General features: G+C 41.6%; 1 non-coding gene across 1 annotated transcript; it reads right to left on the bottom strand.

Annotated features, from left to right (window-relative positions):
- Positions 1-2,553: 2,553 nt before the first annotated feature.
- On the bottom strand, positions 2,554-2,625 carry TRNAE-UUC (transfer RNA glutamic acid (anticodon UUC)). Its single transcript has one exon. It is a non-coding gene; the product is annotated as a tRNA-Glu (tRNA).
- Positions 2,626-8,043: the final 5,418 nt, after the last annotated feature.

Genomic DNA, 8,043 nt, shown 5'->3' with positions numbered 1-8,043 from the left:
TGAGCTGCCTGAGATCATCCAGGAGATTAACCCTTTAAAAGCCAGTGAGCTTAATATTCGTTTTTTGGACACTATCCCTTAAAAAAAAATTAAAGGGCATTTATGTGTGTGGACACTTTTGGTTGTTTATGTATTTTATTTATTAGATCAGTCACAGTATTTGTGTTAATATTGTACTACTTACTGCATTAAAGGAGAGGTTTAATCGCTATAAGAGCACAGCATTCATTTAAGCGAGTATATTTCACAACACCTGCTGTATATTGGTTTTAATATGAGATATTATTTATACATTGAAGACACCCCCCCTCTCTCTCCTCTCTCTCCTCTCTCTCCTCTCTCTCCTCTCTCTCCTCTCTCTCCTCTCTCTCCCCTCGCTCCCCTCGCTCCCCTCGCTCCCCTCGCTCCCCTCGCTCCCCTCGCTCCCCTCGCTCCCCTCGCTCCCCTCTCTCTCTCCTCTCCTCTCTCTCCTCTCTCTCCTCTCTCTCCTCTCTCTCTCCTCTCTCTCTCCTCTCTCCTCTCTCCTCTCTCCTCTCTCCTCTCTCCTCTCTCCTCTCTCCTCTCTCTCTGTGTTTCACAGGAAATATGCGAACACTCCTGGTACCTGCAGTTGATACCGCATAAGGCAGGATTGTAAAAACTTGGGGCAACATAACCTGGTTAGGATTTCTGAGAGGTTGAATTGATATGGATTTGTGTCTTTGTTTAATTGGTTTTAGAACAACATAGCTTGAGATGCTATAGTGAGGAAGTGTAACCCGGAGCTTAAAACTAAAGTGAATAAAAGTGCAATCTCTCTCACAGTGGGAAAAAAAGAAAAAGCCCTTCAGTCTCTCTCCCACTCCTCAGTATCCTCAGGTGGGATCCAACAAACTCCAGAACTCTCTGCGTTTCGTCCCGTGGTACTTTGGTTTATTAGTCACTATTTATCCTGCACTCCCCTAACTTTTCACATTATTAGCTTGAGATGCTATCTGTTTAAAAGGAAAGTGCTCTGCCCTATTACCTTCTTCGCTGAGCGAGTGGAAAGCAACAAATAGCTCTGGCAAACTAAGGGGTTAAATAAGTTCAGGTGCTAAATATCAGCGAGGTTCCAAACAGGTGAAAGTCACGGCATGCATGTCTCCTGTGACACACAAAGCCCTGTATAAAGCCCTTTAAAAACTCAAAATGTTCCAAACTACTCTTCTAGTGGAGCTATAGTAAATAAATATCACTTGTGGTGCATTTGCACGTCTCAGACTGGTCTGCAACCTTGTCTTTCCCCATAATAACTTAGCATACAATGTGTCCACTGCAGCCAGGGATTCTGGGCAATGACATGCAAATGAGCACAGGGTGTCACGCTTTACTTCTCATCCATTTGAACATGGACCCCTATAAGCTTCTGCCTACAGTTTATCAGCACATTTCTTACTGGGTATTACTAGTTTGGTATTTGTGTGGTTAGCACTCTATTGCGCTTTATTCTTTCACTATCACTACTGCACACAGTTTACTAGAGACTGTTTATGTAAGAAATGACTATGCAGAGCAATGATTCCAGGGAAGAGCTGGGGTAATAAAGGTGGGAGAGCCAATCACAGAGGTAGGTGGAGCAGAGGTGTGCTGTGGAGCGCAAGTTAATTGGTCCGCGCTGTAATCTTGAAACAGCATCAGCTGTGAAGCAGGGGGGCGTGGGTACAGCTGGAGCAAGTGCCGAGGGAGCGGCCAAAGTGCTAGTGGAGTGAATAAATTATAGCCGGGAACGCACGCAGTGTAAGGCCGTCCCGCGCGCGTCCCGGCATTTATGGCAGCCGTGTGTGTCAGCGTTGGCTGACACGGAACACTCCTGCAGCGGGGATACCGCTGGGAGGGAGAAGGAGTAGAAGAGACGGTCTCTGGAAAAGTTAAGGAGGGGTTGTGAGAGCCCAGCTTCCTTACAATGGTGCATTCACACTCTTGTTTAGACATCATCTTTAGCCTATCACCACCTCTCCTATTGGTTGCCATCCACTCTATGTCTTTAAAATGTCAAGCTCTTAATAGCTCAATGATGTATATATTATATATGTAAAAAATAATCAAAACCTACAAGGTTTAATTTAGTTATGTGGTATGACATAGATCACCTTATGGCCCATTCACTCTTTTTTGTCTAGACAACATCTTTAGCCTATCACCTCCTCTCCTGTTGGATGCCGAATTTCAAACCTCTTGGAAAAGTATCATGAATAGGCAATAACTGTATTGAGAAAATATACAACTCTTATGTCATTTGCCATTAACAGCTACATTCTATTAGATTCACCAAAGGAGTATGACAACAATTAATTCATTTTGGGCACCATTTTTTATTTGTAATAGCAAAAGAATAGTATTTTCTTTGATGTAGCAACAAAGTTACAAGCTTTGCTACACATAAAACACCCAAAGGAAAATGGGAAGGACCACAGTTAGGGAATAGAATGGAATTTGTCCCAAGTTTATTTACAGAGGAGAAAGCTCATATGAAGTTGCAAAACTGAAAGTGGGCAAGTCGAATGTGCCAGATAAGATTAAAAAGAGGAACATTTCCCATACCGGGAGTCGAACCCGGGCCGCCTGGGTGAAAACCAGGAATCCTAACCGCTAGACCATATGGGAACTTGCAGTATAGTATCATCTGTAGCTGTATAGAGAAGACTGATTACTATTTTTTGTTGTTATGTATTTTGCGCTTCTCTTAATCACAGCTTATCAGCACAGCCTGGTTTAAAGAAATGCAGAGCCAGTAACCCTCCTCACATATAGTTGTTTCAACCTTTTGATTGCTGGCTATGCATCGTGAAGCTGATCCGTGAGTTTAACCAGACATTAAAAAAGTTATAGTGAGTAAAAGTGACAAAGAAAGTTATATATGCAATTTAAATTAATGTTATTATGCAGATCTGTATTATCTTCTCAGAAGGAGGCCATCTTTAATCTGCAATGTTTATAATACATAACACTACCAAACATCCCGGATTGGCCCGCACAGCTCCGATTTTAGCCTGCCTGTCCCGGTGTCTCGATAAAGTTGTCAAAACATTGTGGTTTTGGGAAGATGTATCCGGGCCGGGACAGCTGCCACTCCTTACTCTAATGTACCGGGGTGAAGGGAAGGGAGGTGCTGGACAGCAGTCACAGTGCTAAGCTCTGAGCTAGGCCCATCCACACCCCATCATGCTTTGCAGTGTGCAAAGCATAATGGGTAGAAAATGTACCAATCTCAGTGGTGATTGACAACTTATTTTGGAGCAGTGCAAACCCCTCTCTTCCTTCCAACCCTTCTCTCCTGTTCACTTCTTTACCTGCTGTATCATTGAGGAAAGTGACAGGTTGGTGCTTTTCCAAAAGAAGAAGGTGCCCAAATGGTTAGTAATTAATCTTGGTGCATAGTTACCTTCTGGGTCATGTGACCAAACAGCCACTAAACACTGAAAATGAACAGTACTTTAGAATGTGGTCATAGATCATCATTTAGATTATAGATAAACAAACTAATAACAGGAGCACCTGGGAAATGAATACTAATTAGCCAGGAGTGGTACTTACCCAAGCCGAGTCATAAGGGTAAGTCCCAGTATCTTGCATATCGACTACCTCTGGAGAACCCAGAGTTTCGAAGGTGCACTTCTCTCTTCCTCATGGCGTTGACCTACATCTGCTTCTCCTGTGTTGTGTGCTAAAAATGCAGATAAATATACAAATGAAGGTATCAAGTAGATTCTCCACTGCACATCTCACAATATCTTCTTCCGGACGCAGTATCAGTTAAAAAAATATCAAATTACTTTATTGAATTAGCTCATATAATAGGTCATGTAAAAAAAACTAATGTCACGCCCAACGTCACTTTCTCAAGGAGTAACGTCGTACACTGGAAGTTCCCTTTTGTTACAGTCGCGTACGTCGCTGTGTACTGTCCAGGAGACAGACCCGCAAGGCGGACGTGGAGAGTAGCGACCGACCTGTACCGGCGAATCCTGAAGAGTAGAATAGTGTGGTGTGGGTCCGAGGTCAGGGCAGGAGAAGGCAGGATAATTGTGGTCACAGTTCCGAGGTCAGGGCTGGTGAAGGCAGAATCGTCAAGGCTTGGTAGTTCTGCAACAGGCAAGGAATAGGCAGGCAGGACACGACTTCCAACAGGAAGTAAACAGAACCTTGCACAGGCAAGGAAGAGAGGGGAATGAAGCCTTCTAAAGGGAGCAGGCTGGTGCAGGCAATAAATCCAGAATAAGGCTGACTTCCTGCCTTAGCGGCAAAGTGGGTAGAGGCAGATGTCCTGCCTCGGCAGCCATGTTGGGAGATACTATATAGATCCAGAATGAGGCTGACTTCCTGCCTCGTGGCCATGTTGGTAGAGGCAGACGTCATGCCTTGGCGTCCATGTTGGGAAATCCTTATATAAAAAGAGTCAATTTAAAACAGCTATGGCGAATAACTTAAAAAATATATATATACTAACTGCGAAATAGTACAGTTCTTTGACCAGACTTTCCATAAAATACAGTCTTAAAAGGCATAATGTATGATAACGAGTTAAGGTTGGTGTTTTACAGCTCTCAAGTTGTTACCAAAGTTAAAGTTCATTATATATAATGTGTTCAAGTTAAACCAATGTTTTTTACTTAGAAACTCAGACAAAAAAAAAACCTTTTTCAAGGGGAAAGACGCCTACCGCACATAACCCACAGGTTGGGTCAGAACCAACAAGACTGTGCGGTAGACGGACTATAGATCTCAGGTATCACTTTTCACACCACAACTACCCCAAAAGTTGCGTCAAGGGCCCCGGGTACATATGGGCTCCAATCCAAGTTAAAACCCAATTTTTCCCCCTTTCCCCCTCTTTTTTCTTTAAACCCACCCAACCATTTCCACAACTATTATCCCAGGGTATGAAATACCATTAACTTCAGCATACTAAATGGTCAAACATCGGCCAATTTGATTGAGGAGACAAATACACGAGACATATCTAGAATAAGACCCAAGCAGTTGAATGACTAGCAATCTAAAATAGTGTCCCTGAATGTGAAGGGATTGAATTCACCAGGGAAAAGGAGACTAATGTTTAGGGACGTCAAGAAAAATCAAGGGGATATCTATATTATAAAAGAAACTCATTTAAACAGAGAAGATATAACTCATTTAAAGGATAGAACGTTCCCTCAGATATATTACTCACCAGCACAGAATAAAAAGTGGGAGTAGGTGTTTTATTCAGAAGAACAGTCCCCTTCTCACTCGAAAAGATAAAAAGAGACAAGTCAGGAAGGATGATTATTATTTCAGGTAAATTAGGAACAGTATATTTAACTGTAGCAAACCTATAGGTCCCAAATGAAGACCAGGAAACTTTTTAAAATTAGGCTTTTCACACTATCATACAACATAGGAAAGGACATCTAATAATTGGAGGGGATTTAAATACTTTTTTAGACAGCGCAAGAGATAAGGCAAGACCCCACAAAGAACATTATGCAAGGTGAAAAAGCTCAAAGGTTTTGAAAAAAAAAATCTAATGGCTAATGCTTTGATAGACACATGGAGGATGATGAATCCTACATCTAGCAGCTACTCACATTACTCAGCCCCTTACGACAAGTATACACGAATAGATTACGTTTTTATCTCAAGGGAACTGTCTGGTCATATATCAAAAGCTGAGATGGACAACCTCACCTGGTCAGACCACGCTCCAGTGATGTTAATATTGAAAGATATAAAACAAAGGTCTCCCTATAATCGGTGGAGATTAAATGACCTCTTATTAGGAATACCTGAATCTAGAGACTAGAGAATACTTCATACAAAATGTCAACGACCATATGAGAGAATCCATCTTTGAGTGTCCCACAAGGCAAACAAAGGGGTAAAATTAGAAGCATTGCAACGCACAAAAAGAAAGAGAGGAATAACCTAAATGAAAATTTGGAAAAAAGATGCCACATCCTTTAAAAAAAAAAAATGGCTGCCATCACATGGTTCTGGAACCAATCGGATTTTGAGGTATACCACGTGGTACACTCACAATCCGATTGGTTCCAGTACCATGTGATGGCAGCCATTTTTTAAAGGATGTGACATCATCCCTTAAAGATGATGTCACATCCTTTAAAAATAATGGAAGATGTCACAGGGTTCTTCAACCAATCGGATTGGGGATGTATCATGTGATGCCTCACATGTTATATCTCACAATCCAATTGGTTGTAGTACTATGTGATGGCAGCCATTTTGTTTTAAGGATATGACGTACCTCCCTTGAATATGACATCACATCCTTTAAAAAAAAAGGAACCTTGTCACATGGTACAGCATCCAATCGAATTGGAGCTGTACCATCTATACACTAAAAGAGACATCACAGGCCTTATATAAGAAGCTGACGTGACAACATCCGCCCTATTAGATTACAGTAGATTACAAAGGACAGATGAAGTTACAGATGAATAAAGAAGAAAATTAAGATAAAGAAGAAGATAAAGAAGAAGAAGAAGGACTTACCGGCTGTTTAGGATCATTGCATCGAGTGTCAAGAGGTTTATGCTTTTCTGATGGACTCGGAATCAGATGGTGAAGACGTCAAAAGTAAGAAAAACATTGATTGTATTTTTATTTATTGCATTTTTTTTATTCTTGTTTTTTTTCAATTCTATTTTTTGGATTCTTATTTTATATCATTTTGTTTTTTTGAGGCCTTTTTTTTCTAAATTTGTATTTTATGCTTGTTTTTTTATAATTGTGTTTTTTATGCTTGTTTTTTATAATTGTGTTTTTTTATGCTTGGTTTTTTTTCAGGTTGACAATTGACTGACAATGTATTTATCTATGCCCATTTCGGGCTATAGATAAATACAGTGACAGGCAATGCATTTTTTGGCAAATGCTTGTTTTAATTGTTATGTTTCGTATTTTTGTTTCTTGTTTTTCGTTAATTGTTAGTTGTTGTAGGGCTTGTTTTTAGTTAATTGTTGTGTTGTTTAGGTGATTTATTTATTGTTGTGTTGTTTAGGTGCTTGTTATTTTCTTGTTGTGTTGTTTAGGTGCTTGTTTTTTTTATTGTTGTGTATTTTTGGTGCTGTATTTTTTTTAGGTTACCCATTGACTGCCACAATGGCTAATCATGCCCATATTATATGGGTATGTTGTACCACTGTGCCAATCAATGGGTAGTAGGTGGGGGTACTTGCCACCGGGGAGGGTGGTTAGGTTTCCCGGGTGAGTAGCAGGGGTGGGGGTAATTACTATAATGGTTAGTACCCACTAAGGTGATTAAGGGGTTTGGGTCCATTAGTTTGTATTTTTATTGTACTGTTGCTGCCCACGATGGACATGGACACGGGGGACGGTGATGAGGACGGCCTTCATCCTAGGAGGGGTAAGTAGATTTTTTTTGATGGGGGTAGATGAGGTGCTAGGGTTATTGTGTTTTTTAATGTTTGTTGGGGGTAGAGGGATTGGGCGAAGGGGGTAGTGCCGCAAGGGTGTGTGGTTAGGCCTCTAGGGTGGGTAGCGGGAGTGGTTTACCCCTTCATTACCCTAGCAGTTCCCACCGCTATGATAGTGAAGGAGTTTACTCCTCCTGCAACCTTTCCGGAAGGCCTAACCACCCACCCATGTGCAACAACCCCCTTCATCCACCCCCTGTGACCCCAATTAACAGGGTACGCATGTTTAAGCCCTTTCACATTGCCTTAGCGGCTAGCCGTTAAGGTAATTAAGTTGTTTTTATTTGCATGTTTATACTAGTTTGTGGGAGCAGCGGGTCTCCGGAGCTGAACCGCATTGATTTCAGCCTCGGGGACCCCTGTGATTCACAGGATCATGATAAACACTGCTAATTGGAAAGTGGGGCGGGGCGAGCTTTAAACCATGGGGAGGAGGGGCCACACCTCCAAGCAACAACAGCTGCGTAACCCATCAAGCTCCAGAACAACAAAACCCACCCTCACATCATATATACAGCATATATATTAGTGTCAAAAAGCAGTGCTGCTGAGCGTGGCAAGATATACAAACAAAAACAAATAAAAG

Source organism: Ascaphus truei, chromosome 19 (assembly GCF_040206685.1).
Source record: "Ascaphus truei isolate aAscTru1 chromosome 19, aAscTru1.hap1, whole genome shotgun sequence".
Lineage (NCBI taxonomy): Eukaryota > Metazoa > Chordata > Amphibia > Anura > Ascaphidae > Ascaphus > Ascaphus truei.
The sequence above is the reverse complement of the archived record's forward strand: the minus strand, read 5'-3'. Positions and strand labels throughout refer to the sequence as shown.